At 37.9% G+C, this 24,408-nt stretch overlaps 1 long non-coding RNA gene across 1 annotated transcript; it reads right to left on the bottom strand.

The window, feature by feature from the left end:
- Window positions 1–2,819: 2,819 nt before the first annotated feature.
- LOC139759123 (uncharacterized) lies at window positions 2,820–3,920 on the bottom strand. The gene is made up of 2 exons (XR_011714995.1): window positions 3,780–3,920; window positions 2,820–3,546 (listed from the first exon to the last, which is right to left on the bottom strand). It is a non-coding gene; the product is annotated as an uncharacterized lncRNA (long non-coding RNA).
- Between the last annotated feature and the right edge of the window lie 20,488 nt (window positions 3,921–24,408).

The following is a 24,408-nucleotide window of genomic DNA, read 5'->3' as shown; positions in this document are numbered from 1 at the left end:
AGACAAAGTGGACTGATTGGTGTTGGACGGCTGTACTCCAGTGTGATGTTGGGATTGAAATAACTTTGTTGAGTACTGGCACTTGATGATGAGGTGGATTGTCTCCACGAAACATGTCGTGCCATATGTAGCGAAAAATTACATTTTAAAAGAAATTGTATGAACTCCTACTGGGGTGCAATTTCTCCTTCATATATATATATATATATATATATATATATATATATATATATATATATATATATATATATATATATATATATATATATATATATATATATCCGTTGCAAGGTCCACAGCGATGCGCGTGATCTAGCATTTGCATTTGAGCATTTGAGACATACATGCCACATGTATGATGATGAAGAGACTGCAGGATAGCAGGATCGTCCATAACATAGTCTATAACGTTACAAGATAATCTTGGGTCACTAGTTTCAGCTGAGGTAAACTAGGAACGAATAATGATTTCTCGCATTTCAATAACAATATGTGATTGATGAAATATCACATTTCATCCATATCTGGTACAAAATTAATCTAGATTAAACATTAGATATCAATTAGACATTTGATATTAAGTGAGAACCTTGTGGCTTCCCTGTCCTCAAGATCTGGGTTAAGATGGCCAGCTTCATCTTTGTTTGGTAGATTTATCAACATCTACAACTGTAGGTGAACCAAATCGGAATAGATCTACTGTATACACGTTTAATGACGCCCCTTTACGTCTAAATCCGTCTGGGAAAATTGATAAATACATATCAAAAATAACTTTGTCAGGAATATGTTATATGTTTAGGAGATGAACGTGGTTGATAGTGTTAGGGTGTGACCAGGTCTGAATTGCTATCCCACCCGCTTAACGTACGTAACCACTTGTGCATGACGCACGACCCATGAGCACGACGGCACGACCCATGAGCACAATGCGCGACCCATGAGCACAATGCGCGACCCATGAGCACAATGCGCGACCCATGAGCACGACGGCACGACTCGTTAATGTTGACCTGGCATTTAACCTAATCCTTGTAAATGAGGTCAAAGGCCACTCTATCATACCTGAGGATCGTGTCATCCTTATCAATAGATCGTACCATAGTGCTCTCAGATGTTCGTACAGTCGTGGTTACGGGTCGCACTAGGTGCTGAGGGATTGTTCCGTCATTCGTGGGGAGTGTGGCGACCTGCTGGAGAGGGTAGAGCATGTGGGCAGTACACACTGGTGTCACCTTGGTGGTAAATACCATCCTCATGGCACCATGCTCGAGCAACCATGGTGATGGTCACATGGTCATGGTGACAGCTCGTCTCATCCCTCACCATGACGTGTTCACATCTTTGAGAAATGATTGTATAACCTTTTCTTCCATGATTGTATAACCTTATCTATATTGAAGGTTCAGGACTCAAAACATCCTGGTGATGAACCATGTGGAGCCAGATTAATGTGGTGTATGTGCGTGTGTGTGTGTGTGTGTGTGTGTGTGTGTGTGTGTGTTTTACAGTAAGTGACATTTCTTCTACTGCAGAATAGAACATGTAAATCGACAGTTCTTCAAAAGGTTTCCTGATCTACATCATCAGTTTACTGATAATTCAATTATTCATTTTATCATTTTCCACCATTGAGTGTTATCTATATTACGAGGATCATGTGAGTTAGGTTATATGAAAGGAATATTCTTGGTAGATTTTTATTACAGTAATTCACAGATACAAAAATATAACATTGTATTTTTATGAACACAGCGTCCACTGGCGGAGTGCAAATGATGTACAGTAAAAGAAAAATGTGTCATGCATGTTGAAATACCAGCAGACACCCTGCCAATACATACATATATAAATATATATATATATATATATATATATATATATATATATATATATATATATATATATATATATATATATATATATCGAATTACTGACTTTTCCAGGAAATACTCAACACAACACTGGTTAAGCATTACTGGTCTATGTAAACATTATCTATATACACATTACATGACATTTATGGCTTATTAAAGGCATAAATAAAATCATAAAATCGAGAGTAAATTCATATTCGAATAATTATATCGGCTCCATAAATATATGGATCAAATTGTTAAAGCTTATAGCAAAGAATTTGCCTCAGCGAAGACAGAGAGGTGAGGGAAAGAGAGAGTAGATATAAACATGATAGCTACATAGAGATATATAGCTAAAGAAATACAGACAAAAAAAAATGTGTATAGCTAAATAATAATCGACTATAATCTGAAGCTTTACTGGAGGAAAGTATGACAAGTCTAGTCAGTGTCTCACTGGACATTGACGGTACACAAACCATGAGACACCTTCATCCAGTAAAGACAATAAAATATTATATAAATTCATATTCGAATTTTTCAGGCTCCATAAATATATGGATCAAAGTATTACTGTGTACAGCAAGAGTTCTGCTCTACACCAGGGGATATTGTTTACAATGCTAACACTGACTCGAATCACAGAAAAGGTGTCTAAAATTTTTATGATAATATGAGGTCATGGGATGAAAACTAACTTCAGCAAAACTCACATAATGCGATTCATGAAATGAAATTTGACTAATAGAAGGAAACTTATCTCTGATTATAATAAGTTTATGACACCAGTTTGTAGAGATTAATGAATAAAGTTCGTAAATCATTTGGAAAAGATTTGAATTTTTCAGGGTTAACCAAAACTTTAAATAAGAAGATATATGTTGATGGTAATATGTTGGTCGCATATTAATGAAGTTAATGACGCTGAAGTACACTGAGAGAGTTATATAAACCAGTATGAATTGTCAGTCTATGTTAATTGACAGTGAACACTCCCTGAGGCTCCACAAGTCGGTGGGTTGGATAATTCCTGTGTTACGATGTTGCTGATCACACGAACCTCCACATAACATTTGTTTACCATCACAGTTTGAGAAATTGATAACGTCTGGGACTTTGACGTTTCCTATGACGTTTCCTAAAGCCTCTAATTAGTTAAAGCATGACTGAATTACTATAGAATTTGTGACTGATGATTAACAATAAACAATTATGAAATTATCTGGTTTATAAAATTACTTTTAATGATACATAATAAAGAATTTGAGATTATCTTCATTTACACGACCAAGAATTATGGAGGCGACTGTGGCCACGAGGGTAGACCAGAGGATTGAGGAACTTCAGCCTCTTGGTCAGGTTGATACGTCCCTTTAGCTCGATGATGTGACACTAAGGAGCGATGGCCAGGCCTTTGACTCGAGCTGTGGGGGTCAAGTCAAAAACCCGAACCATGACGTCATGCACAAGGTGTTAGCGAAGTGAGAGACATGAGTTGAATGTTGACGCTGCCCAGACGACTGATGGAAGAGCAGTCGAAATATACCACCTTGATGCTGAGCCTGGCCAGATGGTGAGTGGTGTTCACCAGCTGAATGCTGAACCCACCAGCTGCTGATGGACACCTAGGGATGTTGGTGTGAGATGCTCAGCCATCCTGCCCTCCCGCCTCCTGCCAGCCACAATACTGCCGAATCAAAGACAATTTAATATCCCTGAGGCAGAGGTACCCACTTGATACATCATCAGGTCACCCTTGAAACTAGAACATCCTCACATGGAGATTCACTCACAATGATGCAAGACTGATGCCTAGTTACTGATCTGATATGAAAAATAAAAAAAGGTTACGAATCCTGTGGGACACTAGAGAAGCGTCGTGCAGGTCAGGTCAGGTCAGGCCAGGAGGCCGGGTCTCACCTTGGCTGGGCCCCTGGACCTCATGGCTCGGGTTGTGGTTCCTCCTCGGGCATGACTATCACCACCCATGGCCACAGAGCTGAGGGATCCATACTGTGGTGTGTGTGTGGTGCGCCGGTCACCTGTGGCTCCTGCTGTGTTGTGCAGGTGAGCCAGAGTGCTGTATATATGGACGTAACTTAAGACGCGCTGAAGAAGACGGTGTTCAAGGACACCCAAGTGAGCCGCCGGCCAATGGCTGCCGGCTGTCTCACATGAGTAACCAATCAAATGATAATACTGTGCTATCACATGATTGTGATTGGTTGTTGATTAGTAAGAGGGAGTGGTCTGTGTGGTCCCAGGTCTCTATGTAATTATGTTCTCGGTAAGGAAAGGTTATACGTACACTGAGAGACGCATATTGTGATATAAGTTTTCATTATCATTATGAACTGCATTAGTTTACATTAAAACACTCTTTACATGTTCTTTTCTCTTTCTACCACACGCACACACACACACACACACACACGCACACCTAAATTCAATAAACTGTTCTTTATCTATTTATTTGGTTATCAACCTAGAGAGAGAGAGAGAGAGAGAGAGAGAGAGAGAGAGAGAGAGAGAGAGAGAGAGAGAGAGAGAGAGAGAGAGAGAGGGGAATGGTTTGATAATGGATGTCAAAGGGCAAAGGAGCTTCGAAATGCGCAATCACGATGATCGAGACGTCGCCCCGGCCAGCCACATGTGCACAGTATGAGAAAGCAAGGTGCGAGCACACCTGGATAAGAACAGAGGAACAAAGAATATTTGAAAAGCATATTGTGGACATGGCAGGAAATAATCCAAGATGTTCATAAATCAATCAGGAGTAAATTGTCAGTTAAGGAGCAGCTGATCAGGGTAAGGATTTCGAGGGAAGAATTATAGAGGATGATATGTGGATATGTGAGCAACTGAATAACAAGTTCAAAATTGTTTTCACAATGGAAGACACAATAGCCCAAGCACTGGTGAGGTAGGCTGGTGTGGAGGCTTTAGAAAACATTGAAATATTTAGAAAAAATGCTAACACAATACTTAAGGATGCTGATCCATTTGGTAAACATGCGATCGCCCAAGACAGTCGCATGTTTACCAAATGGTGTCCTAGCTACGTCTCTTCGTTGTATGTCAACTGACTTATATATTTCTCTCTTGTGTCTCCCCTGATGATGTGGTTATTACACGAAAGTGCACTTGGGAACTTATCGTGTTTCATTTTCCCCGTGGACTCTTAGGAATATACTTGAACACGCGCAAAATTGTGATCCTTTCCATATATAATATATATATATATATATATATATATATATATATATATATATATATATATATATATATATATATATATATATATATATATATGTATATATTCATTTTTCCATCCGTCATTTGTGTGTGTGTGTGTGTGTGTACATAACACTAAGTAGTGGTAAATGTGACGTAACTGTGTCTGTACCTCACAACAACACAGACATGTTCGTGGTCACCACACAGCCACTGGCCAAGTGTCTCGTATCTCACTATGTCCCTTTCTCTCTCCCTACAGTGGCTGCAGCTGGTCCTCGGCCTACAGTGGCTGCAGCTGGTCCTCGGCCTACAGTGGCTGCAGCTGGTCTTTGACCACCAGGTCCAGACCCTGAGAGACACAACGTGGACATCAAGGTTGCCTGGGATGTGGACTCGTCCAGAGATGCATCTTACCTCACCCCTGGCCACGGTAATGATGGCTTTGCTTATCAACATTATGACAAAGTCTTGACGACTTGCTCCCTCAAGAGAACACTATAGTCCATGAAGACATCATTTATGTGTCTACAGATGTTAAGAAAGCTTCAGCACTCCCACCACACATGGATTCAAAACTCACCAGGACTGTAATGTGATGACATCGTCTGTCGGTCCAGATGATCTACAAGTTCGAAGCCTCACTGATGCCAGGCAGAACCATCACCAGAGGAAATGATTCATCCGGGTTCAGTTATCCAAAACCCTTAGTAGGAAACTGTCAATATGATGACCAGCATAATTGTCCATCACAAATTATCATGACAGTCTTTATGCCATCAAAACATCAGTATAACAGGTTATGTGCAGCACAGATCATTACGAATTACTTCAAGTGTTCCATAGTGTACGTCTCTGTACATTCTATACTTACTCTATAGATACATGTAGGATCTATCCCTCTCTGTAGCTATACTCTAGTTCTCTCTCCTGTTGGTGTAAGAATGATTCTCGACTGTCCTCATGTGTCAGTAGAGCCACCATGGCTCCTGACGCTGCTGTGGATCCACCATGGCTCCTAACACTGCTATATATCCACCATGGCTCCTGATACTACTATGTGGATCCGCCATGTCTCCTGATACCACTGTGTGGATCCACCATGGCTCCTAATACTACTATGTGGATCCACCATGGCTCCTGATACTACTATGTGGATCCACCATGGCTCCTAATACTACTATGTGGATCCACCATGTCTCCTGATACTACTGTGTGGATCCGCCATGGCTCCTGATACCACTGTGTGGATCCACCATGGCTCCTAATACTACTATGTGGATCCGCCATGTCTCCTGATACCACTGTGTGGATCCACCATGGCTCCTGATACTACTATGTGGATCCACCATGGCTCCTAATACTACTATGTGGATCCGCCATGTCTCCTGATACCACTGTGTGGATCCGCCATGGCTCCTGATACCACTGTGGGGATCCACCATGGCTCCTAATACTACTATGTGGATCCACCATGGCTCCTGATACTACTGTGTGGATCCACCATGGCTCCTAATACTACTATGTGGATCCACCATGTCTCCTGATACTACTGTGTGGATCCGCCATGGCTCCTGATACCACTGTGTGGATCCACCATGGCTCCTGATACTACTGTGTGGATCCGCCATGGCTCCTGATACCACTGTGGGGATCCACCATGGCTCCTGATACCACTGTGGGGATCCACCATGGCTCCTGATACCACTGTGTGGATCCACCATGGCTCCTGATACTACTGTGTGGATTCGCCATGGCTCCTGATACCACTGTGGGGATCCACCATGGCTCCTGATACCACTGTGGGGATCCACCGTGGCTCCTGATACTACTGTGTGGATTCACCATGGCTCCTGATACCACTGTGGGGATCCACCATGGCTCCTGATACTACTGTGTGGATCTACCATGGCTCCTGATACTACTGTGTGGATCCACCATGGCTCCTGATACTACTGTGGGGATCCACCATGGCTCCTGATACTACTGTGTGGATCCACCATGGCTCCTGATACTACTGTGTGGATCCACCATGGCTCCTGATACTACTGTGTGGATCCACCATGGCTCCTGATACTACTGTGTGGATCCACCATGGCTCCTGATACTACTGTGTGGATCCACCATGGCTCCTGATACTACTGTGTGGATCCACCATGGCTCCTGATACTACTGTGTGGATCCACCATGGCTCCTGATACCACTGTGGGGATCCACCATGGCTCCTGATACTACTGTGTGGATCCACCATGGCTCCTGATACTACTGTGTGGATCCACCATGGCTCCTGATACTACTGTGTGGATCCACCATGGCTCCTGATACCACTGTGTGGATCCACCATGGCTCCTGATACTACTGTGTGGATCCACCATGGCTCCTGATACTACTGTGGGGATCATAATGCAGTTATATGGTTTACGGTTCAACATCTTGGACTGACCTTTGAACCGCATCTCCATGACAGAGCAATACAGTGTTACACTGCATGTTGAGGTGAGAATCATACCTGTTCATCCCCCGTAAGGCTCTAGGTTCCATCTGACAATTCTCTACTCTCATTATAGTTCTCAAGTGTTCCTTACTGACATCATCCCAGTGAGATCCACATTAATCATAAGTCGTGGATCATATCAATTATACTCATACTGCTGACTAATGCCACCAACATGATCACACTGATCAGCATCATGCAGTTATTGGTCATACTGATCAAGAGTATGCTACCAGCATGGTCATACTCATAGTATAACCCTGCTAGCATGATCATGCTGATCATTATAATGCTCAGTTAGTGACAAGGTAATCATCATTGAAAAATACTCTGATTGATATATTGAGCGATATTAATCTCGAGTAACATAACTTAATACTTGTACGTATTGATCATTATTAATGAGAGATGTTATCATGGTGATGGCTGATGAATCATGAGTTTATGATGATTTCCACAATGTTGGTCTGTATGTATGGCCTAGTAAGACGTACCCCAGCAGGATCTAACACAACCTGGCTCACACACACATATGAGTAAAACCATAACATCGAGTAGAATAGGCAAGCCTCTGAGACAGAGTAATCATAGATTAAGTGTTATGATAGACTGACATCTATCATGATGGTAGATGGTTACATACAGACCATACAGAACCGTGGTATGAACAGATGTTCATTTCGAGGCTACAGTGAAGGAACAGTATTATTATTCGTAGTTCAGAGAACCAAGCCCAGCTCAGCCCAGTGTAGCCATCATGTTCCTCTACCATGAGATGGTCTACAAAATCCTTCATCAAAGGCAGTAATAACCTTCAGAAATTACAGTTCACTTTTGATCATGTTCTAAAAGTTTTCAAATGAATTAGATTAAGTAGTAAAATGTTAGTAACAACGAAACAGCATTGTTCAGTCACAACCATGAACCGAAGAACTCCTGAGGTATATCAGTGTTACGATGATGAGGCTCCACAGGATGGATCAATATTAGATATAGAATAACTTGTCAAAAGGATATCAAAATCTGTTTAGTTACATACACACACACACACACACACACACACACACACACACACACACACACACACACACACACACACACACACACACACACACACACACACACATAACAAGGTTTCACTGTTCACAACAATAAGGCTCAACTAAACTGATCAATATTCATTACGATAAGATTACTGAATGAATCAACGATCATCATGACAAAGTTCCAGTAAAGGGATCAATATTCATGATCATATGGCATCAAAAACAAGTCAATATTCGTTATCGTCAGGCTCTGATAAACGGATCAATGCTCATTAAGAGAAGGATTTACTAAATGGATCAATATTCTTTATCATAAAGCTCCACTAAATGTACCCATATTCATTATTGTAAGGTTTCAGTAAAGATATCATTATTCAATTATCATAAGGCTCCACTAAATGGATCAAAATGAATCATCATAAGGCTCTAACAAATGGATCAATATCCATTATCATAAAGCTCTAACAAATGGATCAATATTCATTATCATAAGGCTCTAACAAATGGGTCAATATTCATTATCATAAGGTTTCAACAAATGGATCAATTTTCATTTACATAAGGCTTCAGCAAATAGATCAATATTCATTACCATAAGGCACTATCAAATGGATCGATAAACATAATCATAAGGCTCTAGCAAATGGGTTAATATTCATTACCATAATGCTCTAACAAATGGATCAATTTCATTGTCACAAGGCTGGAGATGGGTCAATATTCACATCATGTCTCCGACAAATGGATCAATTTTCATTACCGTGATACTCCGCTAAACGGATCAATATTCATTATCATAAGGCTGTAGATGGATCAATATTGATTATCATAAGGCTGTAGATGGATCAATAATCATAGCATAAGGATCTGACATATGAATCAACATTCATTAGCGTAAAATTACTCTAAAACTATCAATATTCATTATCATAAGGCTCTAACAACTGGATCAATATCATTATCATAAGGCTCCAAAAATGGATCAATATTCATTATCGTTAGGTTACACTAAATGGATCAATATTCATTATTATAAGGCTCTAACAAATGGATTAATATTCATTATCATAAGGCTCTAACAACTGGATCAATATCATTATCATAAGGCTCCAAAATGGATCAATATTCATTATCGTTAGATTACACCAAATGGATCAATATTCATTATCATAAGGCTCCAACAAATGAATCAATATTCATTATCATAATGATCTAACAAATGGATCAATATTCCTTATAAGGCTCCAACAAATGGATCAATAATCATTATCGTTAGATTGCACTAAATGGATCAATATTCATTATCATAAGGCTCTAACAAATGGATCAATATTCATTATCATAAGGCTCTAACAAATGGATCAATATTCATTATCATAAGGCTCTAACAAATGGATCAATATTCATTATCATAAGGCTTTAACAAATGGATCAATATTCATTATCATAAGGCTCCAACAAATGGATCAATAATCATTATCGTTAGATTGCACTAAATGGATCAATATTCATCATCATAAGGCTTCAACAAATGGGTCAATAATCATTATCGCTTGATTGCACTAAATGGATTAATATTCATTATCATATGGCTCTAACAACAGGATCAATATGATTATCATAAGGTTCCAAAATGGATCAATATTCCTTATCGTTAGATTACACTAAATGGATCAATATTCATTATCATAAGGCTCCAACAAATGAATCAATATTCATTATCATAGGGGACCTAACAAATGGATCAATATTCCTTATAAGGCTCCAACAAATGGATCAATAATCATTATCGTTAGATTGCACTAAATGGATCAATATTCATTATCATAAGGCTCTAACAAATGGATCAATTTTCATTATCATAAGGCTCTAACAAATGGATCAATATTCATTATCATAAGGCTCTAACAAATGGATCAATATCAATTATCATAAGGCTCTAACAAATGGATCAATATTCATTATCATAAGGTTCCAACAAATGGATCAATAATCATTATCATCAGATTGCACTAAATGGATCAATATTCATTTTCATAAGGTTCTAGCAAATAGATATATATTCATTATCGTAGGGCTCCAACAAATGGATCAATAATCATTATCGTTAGATTGCACTAAATGGATCAATATTCATTATCATAAGGCTCTAACAAATGGATCAATATCATTATCATAAGGCTCCAACAAATGCATCAATAATCATTATCATTGGATTGCACTAAATGGATCAATATTCATTATCATTGGCTCCAACAAATGAATCAATATTCATCATCATAAAGCTCTAACAAATGGATCAATAAGAAGGTTCCAACAAATGGATCAATAATCATTATCATTAGATTGCACTAAATGGATCAATATTCATTTTCATAAGGTTCTAGCAAATAGATATATATTCATTATCATAGGGCTCCAACAAATGGATCAATAATCATTATCGTTAGATTGCACTAAATGGATCAATATTCATTATCATAAGGCTCTAACAAGTGGAGCAATATTCATTATCATAAGGCCCCAACAAATGGATCAATATTCATCATCATTAGATTAGACTAAACGGATCACTATTCATTGCCATAAGGCTCTAACAAATTGATCAATATAGATTATCCAAAGGCTCCAACTATTGGATCAATATTCATTAATATAAGGCTGTAGCAAATGGATAAATAATCATTATCATAAGGCTCTAACAAATGGATCAATATGCATTATCATAAGGCTCTAGCAAATGGATCAATATTCATAATCATAAGGTTCTAACAAATGGATCAATGTTCAATGTCATAGGATTCTAGCAAATGAATCAATATTCATTATCATAAGGCTCAAACAAATGGACCAATATTCATTATCATGAGGCTCCAACAAATGAATCAATATTTTTTTCATAATGATCTTGTAAATGGATAAATATTCATTATCATAAGGCTCTAACAAATGGATCAATATTCATTATCACTAGGCTCTAACAAATGGATCAATATTCATTATCAAAAGGCTTCTACATATGTATCAATATTCATTATTGTAATCCTCCGCTGAATAGATCAGTATACATGATTTCAAAGCTCCTCTAGATAAAGTAATATTCATCTTCATAATGCATCAATATTTATCATCTTAGTGCTCCACTAATGGATGGTACTCATTTTCATAAGTGTCCAATAAGTCAATTACCATTTTGATAAATAGGTTCACTAGATGAATCAGTGTTCACCATCATAAGGCTCCACTACATGAATCAAAATCATCATCATAAGGCTTCACTATATGGATCAATATCTATCACTATCTGGCTTTAATGAATGGATCAGTATTCATCATCATAAGACTCCTCTAAATGAATCAATACTTATCATCACAAGGTTCCACTCGATGGACAACATTCATCCTTATAAGGCTCCAGTGAATAGATCAGTATTCACAATCGAAAGGTTACATTAGATACATTAACGCTACTTATTAAGACTCCACTACATATGTCAATATTCATCGTCATAATGCTTCCCTGAATAGATCAATATTCATCATATGGTTTTAGTGAAATCTTAGATTTCACTAAATGGGTTAATATCTTCATCATAAGGATCAACGTTCGCAATTATAAGTCTTCATTGAATGGATCAGTATTCTTTATCCTATGGCTAGACTAATGGATTATGAGTCATCATAGGGCTTCAATATATGGATCGTATTGATGAAAAGACTCCGCTATAGGACTCTACGTCCATTATGATAAGGCTTCACTAAACAGATCATTGTTAATCACCAGGGTATCCACTACCAGGGTCAATATTCTTTATGATAATGCTTCACAAGATTGATCAGGTCCAGAAACAGAGTACTCCGCCGCTGGAATAGTAGGCTTAATCATGAGACTACTAAAGCGATCGATATTAGGAAGTAAAGGATTCCCTTAATTTCTTAATAATGCTCATTATAAATCTTAAAGAAATAGATGCAGAATAATCAAAGGAAAATATTAAGTTTATAATGCAGCGTTGATCCTTGCCCTGTGATATGATCGCATGACATCATCATCTCGAGTCATGTATATGATGACACTTCAGTTAAACCCATCAGTCATTAAATATTGACTCCAATATATGGATCAACGATTATCATTATCATTAGACTCCCATAATACCTTTTGTTGTAAGGCTCCATCTTTTGAAGATAATGTACATCATCAGGGTCTAATCAATACATTATGGTCATTACCTGCTTCTATTTATTGCATCAGTATTAACAACAAGACACAGATAACTCCAATCTATATGTCAAAAGAATAGACTGAATAGATAAACATGATGCAGGTTCATCATACTGTTCCTTGTAGTAAAACTATGATGAATGTGATGAATAAGTCACTATTCTTGAACATGATATTTCATCAAAGTCACCATAATTGTTGATCGTAAAACTGTACGAATATACATACTTACCACAATCATGCTCAGATGCCCGGATTAATCCTCATCATTCTATGGCTCAAGTAAATGGATCAATAATCATTATCATAATTTTTCGCTAAAATCATAAATGTTCATCATCATATGACTCCACTGGAACGATCAAGTTCATGATCATGTAGTTAAACAAGATGGATCAATTTTCATCATCATAAGGCTCCACCATATGGATCAATGTTCATCATTATAAGGCTCTACAATATAGATCAATCTTCATCATCATAAGGCTCCAACATATGGATCAACATTCATCATTATAATTGTCTTTTAAATGGACCAATATTGATCATCATAAGGCTCCACTGTATAGATTAATGCTTATTATCATAAGGCTCCATTGTATAGATTAATGCTCATCATGATAAGGCTCCGCTGTATAGATTAATGCTCATCATCATAAGGCTCCACTGTATAGATTAATGCTCATCATCATAAGGCTTCATTGTATAGATTAATGATCATCATCATAAGGCTCCACTGTATAGATCAATGCTCATCATCGTAAGGTTTCACTGTATAAATTAATGTTTATCATTATAAGGCACCACTGTATAGATTAATGCTCATCATAAGGCTCCACTTTATAGATTAATATTTATCATCATAAGGCTCCATTGTATAGATTAATGTTCATCATCATAAGGCTCCACTTTATAGGTTAATATTCATCATCATAAGGCTCCACTGTATAGATTAATGCTCAATATCATAAGGCTCCAACATAAGGATATATGTTCATATAGTTCAACAAGATGGAACGGTGTTCTTCACCATAAGGCGTCATTATATGGATCAATACTCGTCATCATAAGGTTCCACAAGATGGATCACTAGTCATGATAAGTAAGGCTCTACTATATGGATCAATAGTCATCATAAAGCTCTTCAATAAGGATCAAAATTCATTATCATAAGGATCCACAAGATGGATCAATGGTCATCATAGGAAAGGCTTCACGTTATGGATCAATATTCATACTTAGGCTCCTTAATCCTGATCATTACTCATCATCATTAAGTTTCACAAGTTGGATCAATGGTCATCATCATAGTCAAAGCTGTATTGTGTGGATCAATATTCATCACAATGGCTCCACAATATCGATCAACACTCATCATAATAGAGTTTTACTACGTGGATCAACAATATTCATCCCGTTTCCATAAGACAGATTAATGCTGATCATCAGACTGAGGCACTGGACTAATCAGAAGTCATTTACATAAATCTTACCTCGCTGGATCAATACTTTTTCATGAAGAAATATTATTGAATGAATCATCAATCGTTTGTATGATAATTATTATTGAATGAATCATCAATCGTTTGTATGATAATTATTACTGAATGAATCATCAATCGTTTGTATGATAATTATTACTGAATGAATCATCAATCGTTTGTATGATAATTCTGTGGACAGATCAGTATGAGCAAGACTGAAGGTTCATAAGTATTGTCACGAAGAGAAAATTATCAATATTCATTAATATCTACACTCAGTGTAGGTTGATCCAAGGTTAGCAACACTGCTCTACTACGCCGTGGATCAATACTCATTTCTTATTAATTGTATTGATCTAAATCATCAAACCATAATTCATCAAAAAACTTAGTTGGGTCATCAAGAGTCGTCAACATACATTTGTGAGGAAGTTACATCAAGATGACTCACTCGATGATATTGATCTGGTATAAGACGAAATCCTAAAGAAATGTCAGTAATTCTCTTTACAAACATCTTTCAAATATTCTGATATTACTACAAACATCTTTCAAATATTCTGATATGACTACAAACATCTTTCAAATATTCTGATATTACTAATGAGTCGTTGCTCAATTATCATTTTGCGTTTAAAAATCCTGGATTATTCTTCTTCCTTCAAAGGTTTTACATGGTAAATACATTCATGTGACTGTATTGCTAAACACCCAATAAATCTTCTGATCTCTACTGCTTAAAGTCCAATTGATCATATGATTAATGTGCATCATCATACTACTGAAAGTCTGATAAATTTCATGATTAATTTCTCTTAAGGAAACTTTACTGAATGGATATATTATATGCATGACTCGGTTATGTGGGTCAGTTATAAGACTCTGCTGAATGAATATTTTACTTCACTGTGAGGATTTCTCAGCATTTAGAATCAATAGGATGCACTGAGTGAATCAGCAGTTATAACTATAAGATTCAGATGAACATATCAATATTCGTCGCTATAGGGAGAGACTGAGTACGGCTGTATTCACCCTCAGAAACCTACAGATGATTCAGTATCATGAATATTGCTTGCTCCACATGTGGATCAGTATTCATCATCGTAATGTTGATTAGATTAACACTTGCTTACTTAAAGATCCGCTCAAAGATCAATATTCACCAAAATGATATTCCAGTACGTGAACTAACACTGATTACCTTCAGGCTGAGAGAGAGAGAGAGAGAGAGAGAGAGAGAGAGAGAGAGAGAGAGAGAGAGAGAGAGAGAGAGAGAGAGAGAGAGAGAGAGAGAGAGAGAGAGAGAGAGAGAGAATGTATCATAGGTCTTCACTACACATATCAACTCGTCCAGTAGCTTTATAAAGACTTATAATCATAAGACTTCACTATACATATCAATTTTTGTTTGTAAGTTTATAACCGACGTATCATGAGGGAGCGTCATCATGCCAACCTCATTATTATTATCAACATTCATGATCAGTTTATAAATACATCGTTCATGTCTCGGGAGTACAGTTACCAGAAGCATTCTCTTCAAAAAGAAAAATCACTACGTGATCAATACAGTGACAACTGTAAATCATAAGAATACAGAACTGGTCAACACTTACAGAACTGGTCAACACTTACAGAACTGGTCAGCACTTACAGAACTGGTCAACACTTACAGAGGTTGTTGACCAGTGTGTTCCGGTTCCTGAAGGGAAGTGACAGCAGCATGTTAGGCTGTGTTAACAACACCATCATGTCATGCTGTGTTAACGACAGCATCACATGCTGTGTTTACAACAGCATGACCTCATGCTGTGTTAACCATTTCACCACGTTGTGCTATGTTAACAATACAGTTATGTCTGATGTGTCACCTTGTCCTTCATATCTTATTAATGGTTTGTATGTTATAACGTCGTCTTATAAGCTGATCATTTTCAGTTCTCATCTCATGAAACATCACAAGGCTCCAGACATTAGATAGATCAATAAGATTAACTATGATGCTCCAGAAAAACATCGAAAACCATCAATTTCGGAAACAGCTTTATCATTGATCAGTATAAGGCTTCCCTTAGCCAACCAGATATCATGAACAAAAGACATTTATTAACAGACAAACATCATAATGTGTTGCACATCTTATCAACATACTTGCCAAGATGTCATAGTATATCTCGAAGCCCCTTTGCTCAATGAACTATGTTCTATTTTCCATGAAATACTGTAATTCAGTTCCTATCTTAATGTACAGAAGCATTTTCTTCGTGGAATTCACAGAGAAGATTGCTGCCTAGCTCCGTCAAGGTGTGTTAGTAAGTATATTAATGTATAAGAGTGTATGTACCTCATGGCTCAATGATTAACAGAATTCACGTTATACTGCCAGTGTTCGATATGTTTTGCTTCAGTCTGTAAATGAGACTTATGTCCGGTCAGCCAATTACTGCTTCGGATTCCCCTTGACCCGGATTCATTCTTTATTTGTAATGTGATTTAGAAATTCTGCTTCGAACTATAATAACGTAAAGCTTTAGATAATGAATCAGTGAGCCAAGAGAGACTAATCAAGATGGACAATACTCATGATCTTAATCAGTGTAGACAACCACAGAATTATCCAATCATTCATTATCAAAACTTCTGCTCATTTTTCCTCTCATGGTTTTCATTATGACTAATTTCATGAAATATTCCAACTTGATAATTTCATCGAGTGTTGTGCTTGGTCGGCTAAAACCAAGGACCACAATCTGTGAATAATGATAAAAAGAAAATGGATCAAATTTATTCAAAACAGAAGCATGAACAAAACCAATCCCTGATGTTGTTGTACTGATAATCAGTTTGATGTATCTGGGGTTAGGAAAAAAAAAGAAGAAAGAGGTGCTGAGAATGTATAGAGGAATCTCTTGTACAAAACATATCTAAGTGTGGAAACTGTGTATGTAAATATTGTAAATTAAAAATCATATAATTTGTACATGGAAAAAGAAATAAAAACGATAACTTCATATGATATTCATTTTTCCTTCTATGGACAGACGACAAACAAGGGATTAATGAAACCCAACAGAATCATACGAAACGAGATGTATAAACCTATGATACATGAGTGATAACCACATACATTCTTACACAGAAGACTCAACACTATATTGCTCCACGTCCTCCAAATCTTCCTCATCATCTCTTGCTCGAACTGCACCTGGTCTCGTTGCAACTGCCTCAGTAAACTAAGATTGGGTCAGGTTTCCTCAGTGGGCGGGACAACTTAGTATCCTCTGTGACTCTAAGACTCAGTTTCTTTTCAGTTCTCTGTCTGAATCCGGAACATTACATCACCTGTAAATGCCTTACCATTCCACAACTCAACACATTAGACATATTCGGTGTCTCTGTATATGACAAAAAGAGAGTGGATGTGTGAGCAAATAAGATCTATTTCTTCGTCCATTCCTGGCGCTAACCCGCCAAGCAAGAAACGGCACAAGTATAAGGTAATGAAATCATTTAAGGCCTGGCCTCGATGAGGTCTCTTATCTGTAACTGGAACCTTCCAGATAAAGATAAGAAGTACATACTACACTTGAACACATACTGGACACATACTGATGTACAGAGATGTGTCCAAGCCTCTCCCACTACACGTCCATATATAAACAAGAAGCAGTTTACTGGCAACGTCTGGATACGTCATCACTAACCCTTGACGAGAGCTTCGCCTTTGGTGTTTCGATGCTTCTGTGTTGATCAGGTGAACCAAACTCTGAATCAATTAATAAAAGTCGTGTTTTATTTATAATCCACCAGAGTGTCAAAGTGCGGCCCTTAGGTATTGTGGTCTTGATTCTGACGTGACCTTATTTAAGGTGTCAGAGAAGAGCCAAGGTCATCCTACCTAAGGGTCGTACCATCATGTTCCAGACATATTCGTTATCTCATTCTGATACCATCATGTCAAAGGTTCCCAGATACGGACCAAAGTTCCCATCCAGTTGAGGCCTTCCTTCGCTGAAAGAAAAAAAAAAGATTACTTGAGAAGAAAATTAGATATTTTCATAATAAGTAAACATTTTCTCTCTACATGAACCCTGTGTGAGCCTCAACCTTGTATGAGCACAGGGTGAACAACGTAGATATGCCGTGTCCACTGGCAACACTGTCATTACTCAGAAGTCATACATGTGTTTATAAACCTACTCACTATGCACTCTATTATGTATACATGATGTATACATAATGTATTACGTGCAGAAGTCTGTCTTCACAGCGAACACTATGACAGAAATATTGCAGTATCCTTGAGTGAAGGTAGTGCCAACGTAGAACTGATGCACACAAATGTAGAAGGGAATCGAAGGACCAAAACCTTTAATGGTTCATAAAGGCAGAACATTTCTACATCTGAGTCATGTGTTATGTTCATCTAGTCCCAAGACTCACCATGATAACGTTAACAACATCTGCATATCACTGATATCTTATCGACAGCTTGGTAGATCGAGAGTCAAGTCAAGTGGCACACAAGATAGAGGTCCTCTATCCCCCACCACTTCTCTCTCTCTCTCTCTCTCTCTCTCTCTCTCTCTCTCTCTCTCTCTCTCTCTCTCTCTCTCTCTCTCTCTCTCTCTCTCTCTCTCTCTCTCTCTCTCTCTCTCTCTCTCTCTCTCTTTCGGTAAGCAACATTGTTCGTCTTTACTGAGTTGGTTTCAATACCTTTTCTCCTATGAGAGCCACATAACTTTCCTCATCCCAGGTAACAGACAAGTAATTAAGCATCAGAACTTCATGTTCAAGAACATCATTACGTCTTGCGCGAGCAGTTCTAACATGGTGTTCTCATCAGTCTGACTTTACAACCATTAACGACTGAACACTGGATCACATAACATAACGAACCATTAACAACTGAACACTGGATCATATAACATAACGAAGAACTTCCTACAACTTTGGTCAGACTTTAAGTTCGACCCTCACTATAGTGAAGACCATTACGACGAGAGGAGAGTGTTTGTCCTGCTGAACGCTCCTTCATCACGACACTTTGTGACCTGAATTACTTATGGTCACAGATCCTTCGTCTGTCACATGGGAGGGAAGGTTACGACGTGTGACGCTTACCGCGCACTGGCGAGCTTGGGAAGACACGGCATCTGGCACTAGATAGCAAGACAGAGTTAAAGAAGCTGTCGTCTGTTTACAGCTCAACTTGAGTTAGAAGATTTGCCCGCGAGGCTCGGCGAGGAGGGAGGTAGGTAAGAGTGTGCTGCGGCAGCTGCCTCGCTCACCCACCGGGATAATACAGTGGTCGGTCCCACAGCAACACCCATAAGTCTGTCATGCGAGTCTCCCGGACGCATATAAAAGAGTTTTTTCTCCCCACTCAGTGGAGATATATCCTCTCAGAGCATTAGTTGGGGTGTAGCTAGCTATTGATCGTAGGAGGAGCAGACATTACTGTCACCTGAATAATTTACAACCTCGGCTGAAGCTAACACAATGGACGGTGGGGTTTCCACCTTCCGGGTGTAGACAGTTTTTCTAAGGATTCATAACAGTTGTTTGTTTATCATTCTGGAGGCTGTTCTCAGGCAAACATTTCAGTCATATAAACAGGATTCGTATTAGCTTCTTCTATAATAGATTAAATGAAATATATATATCAAGCTAGAATTCTATGGAGGTCCACTACCCTCACCGACATATGACTTATCTCACGTGCTTCATCTTGCTATCATCAGATATACGTAAATATAATTCATAACTCTATGAATAAGAAATACAAACTGGGATGTCTCTCCGTTTTCTCCGTTTTTATGGTAATGATGACGCCATAAGACTGTGACTTTTAACCGAGTTGATATATGCAAGATTAACCAATGAGCTGATTTGCATAAAGCGACGGATCTTATACATAATTCATCACCGACGTCACCACGCAACAAGATACGCTTCTTTCTAACCATAATTGTCAGGTAGGTAGCAAGGGTCACACTCTGCCATGTTTTGAAAAGTCAGTCATTTTGTGCTCAGTTTTGATCCACCAGATAAGGCAACCGCTGTGAACACGGAAGAATATAACACTAACATTACGATTCTCGACAAGTTCATATATTTCATATACTCAAGGTAGTATATGATTAACATATGACGATATATTGCTCTGTAATCCTATGAACTTATAGTAATTGTTTTCTAATTAATGAAAAGTGTGATAAACTATTGGAAGTGATACAATATATTCGACTTTAATGAGGGCCACAGTCTCTGGAGGGTTTTGGGAATGTATGCTTAATATGGAGAGGGGAGGGGAGATGGCGTGTATAGGGGAGGGGAGAGGGAAGGGGAGAGCGGAGGTGAGAGGGGAGATGAGAGGGGAGATGGGAGGGGAGAGGAGAGAGGGGAGAGCAGGATAGAAAGATTGTCCTCTTGGTGAGTTGAGTAAAGCAGTACAGGTGCCCAGGCCACAAGACACTCCCTTGGATGTCATTTCAATCGCATCCCAACTACTGGAACATCAGCTTCACTTACTGTCTGAATACACTCTGTCTGTCTGTCTGTCTATCTGTCTGTCTGTCTGTCTGTCTGTCTGTCTGTTTTCTGTTTGTCCTTCTGTCTGTATCTCTGTCTCTCTGTCTGTCTGTCCGTCTATGTTATCATTGCTTTTCTGGAAACGTTTGTCTTGAATTATGCACAAATGGTCATATCTAGAAATCTTTGATTGACGCACCTGAAATAATATATCATTTTGGCTATTAATAGCATCCCGCGTCTCGAGCGAACAATATGAAAATTAAGAGCACCAAAAACAGAAAATATGTCGCTAAAATTAAGTTGTTTAACTTGCAGTTGTTTCTTCCCAGTTGTAATGTTAATATAACATAGCTTAGATGTGTTAATGCACTTGATCTGGCCAGAGGACAGTGGTCCATCTTAATTTCTAGAAGAATTAAACATTTTTTCCGCAAGTATTGATATCAGAATTGAAAAATAAATTGATAGCTCTTTACCTCTTTTGAAAACACAGATCATCAATCAAACACCAGACTGAAGTTGAAGACATACAGGACACACAGAGGCAAGCTATATTGTGAACGATTACATTATGTCAAACAATCATGGACAAGCTTGAATGAACAGTGTTACCACAAGTCAGAATTTATACACGTGGGAGTTGAAGTGTCATGAACAGGTAGTTAGACATCATGATGAAAGGCAAGAGAGAACTGATGAGTGGGTAGAGAACTCATCATGCTGTATGCTGCAGGAAAATATTTACACACATCATGTGACGAATTTCCTCTGTGTCAAAAGTCATATAATGAAGATGTCTGTACTGCCTTATCATCCCTCCTGTCTGCTTAGTTTCTTGGCACTACCATCCTCACCTCATCCCACACATACTGAATGTCTTTATTACATGTTCTGGTGTTGCAAGAAATGCATATCACATGTCGCTACACAAGTAATATGAAAATTAATAAACAATTCAAGAGACGATTATACAACTGTGGAAATTTGATTTAGTTGTTAACCCGCAAGACATCCTTGGTGTATCGGTGAACGTTCCTGACTATGACACATACTCGGCGTCGAGCGGTCAAGCGCATAGGTTCGAATCATGGTTGGGACAGTCGTCCCACAGTCAACCAAGGTGTTCATTCACCCTAGGGGTTGGTAGATAATACGGTTACCTGGCCCAGACTAGGTTTATATATATATATATATATATATATATATATATATATATATATATATATATATATATATATATATATATATATATATATATATATATATATACATATATATATATATATATATATATATATATATATATATATATATATATATATATATATGTCTCCATGGTTGTTTAATTTGTTTATGGATGGGGTTGTTAGGGAGGTAAATGCAAGAGTTTTGGAAAGAGGGGCAAGTATGAAGTCTGTTGGGGATGAGAGAGCTTGGGAAGTGAGTCAGTTGTTGTTCGCTGATGATACAGCGCTGGTGGCTGATTCATGTGAGAAACTGCAGAAGCTGGTGGCTGAAGTTTGGTAAAGTGTGTGAAGAAGAAAGTTAAGAGTAAATGTGAATAAGAGCAAGGTTATTAGGTACAGTAGGGTTGAGGGTCAAGTCAATTGGGAGGTGAGTTTGAATGGAGAAAAACTGGAGGAAGTGAAGTGTTTTAGATATCTGGGAGTGGATCTGGCAGCGGATGGAACCATGGAAGCGGAAGTGGATCATAGGGTGGGGGAGGGGGCGAAAATTCTGGGAGCCTTGAAGAATGTGTGGAAGTCGAGAACATTATCTCGGAAAGCAAAAATGGGTATGTTTGAAGGAATAGTGGTTCCAACAATGTTGTATGGTTGCGAGGCGTGGGCTATGGATAGAGTTGTGCGTAGGAGGATGGATGTGCTGGAAATGAGATGTTTGAGGACAATGTGTGGTGTGAGGTGGTTTGATCGAGTGAGTAACGTAAGGGTAAGAGAGATGTGTGGAAATAAAAAGAGCGTGGTTGAGAGAGCAGAAGAGGGTGTTTTGAAGTGGTTTGGTCACATGGAGAGAATGAGTGAGGAAAGATTGACCAAGAGGATATATGTGTCGGAGGTGGAGGGAACGAGGAGAAGAGGGAGACCAAATTGGAGGTGGAAAGATGGAGTGAAAAAGATTTTGTGTGATCGGGGCCTGAACATGCAGGAGGGTGAAAGGAGGGCAAGGAATAGAGTGAATTGGAGCGATGTGGTATACCGGGGTTGACGTGCTGTCAGTGGATTGAATCAAGGCATGTGAAGCGTCTGGGGTAAACCATGGAAAGCTGTGTAGGTATGTATATTTGCGTGTGTGGACGTATGTATATACATGTGTATGGGGGTGGGTTGGGCCATTTCTTTCGTCTGTTTCCTTGCGCTATCTCGCAAACGCGGGAGACAGCGACAAAGTATAATAAAATATAATATATATATATATATATATATATATATATATATATATATATATATATATATATACATATATATATATATATATATATATATATATATATATATATATATATATATATATATATATATATATATATATATATATATATATGTATATATATATATATGTATGTATATATATATATATATATATATATATATATATATATATATATATATATATATATATATATATATATATATATATATATATATATATATATATATATATATATATATATATATATATATATATATATATATATATATATATATATATATATATATATATATATATATATATATATATATATATATATATATATATATATATATATATATATATATATATATATATATATATATGGCATAGTGCCATTGTACAAGGGCAAAGGGGATAAGAGTGAGTGCTCAAATTATAGAGGTATAAGTTTGTTGAGTATTCCTGGTAAATTATATGGGAGGGTATTGATTGAGAGGGTGAAGGCATGTACAGAGCATCAGTTTGGGGAAGAGCAGTGTGGTTTCAGAAGTGGTAGAGGATGTGTGGATCAGGTGTTTTCTTTGAAGAATTTATGTGAGAAATACTTAGAAAAGCAAATGGATTTGTATGTAACATTTATGGATCTGGAGAAGGCATATGATAGAGTTGATAGAGATGCTCTGTGGAAGGTATTAAGAATATATGGTGTGGGAGGGAAGTTGTTAGAAGCAGTGAAAAGTTTTTATTGAGGATGTAAGGCATGTGTACGTGTAGGAAGAGAGGAAAGTGATTGGTTCTCAGTGAATGTAGGTTTGCGGCAGGGGTGTGTGATGTCTCCATGGTTGTTTAATTTGTTTATGGATGGGGTTGTTAGGGAGGTAAATGCAAGAGTTTTGGAAAGAGGGGCAAGTATGAAGTCTGTTGTGGATGAGAGCTTGGGAAGTGAGTCTGTTGTTGTTCGCTGATGATACAGCGCTGGTGGCTGATTCATGTGAGAAACTGCAGAAGCTGGTGACTGAGTTTGGTAAAGTGTGTGAAAGAAGAAAGTTAAGAGTAAATGTGAATAAGAGCAAGGTTATTAGGTACAGTAGGG

This window comes from Panulirus ornatus, chromosome 2 (genome assembly GCF_036320965.1).
Source record: "Panulirus ornatus isolate Po-2019 chromosome 2, ASM3632096v1, whole genome shotgun sequence".
In the NCBI taxonomy this organism is placed as follows: domain Eukaryota; kingdom Metazoa; phylum Arthropoda; class Malacostraca; order Decapoda; family Palinuridae; genus Panulirus; species Panulirus ornatus.
The sequence above is the reverse complement of the archived record's forward strand: the minus strand, read 5'-3'. Positions and strand labels throughout refer to the sequence as shown.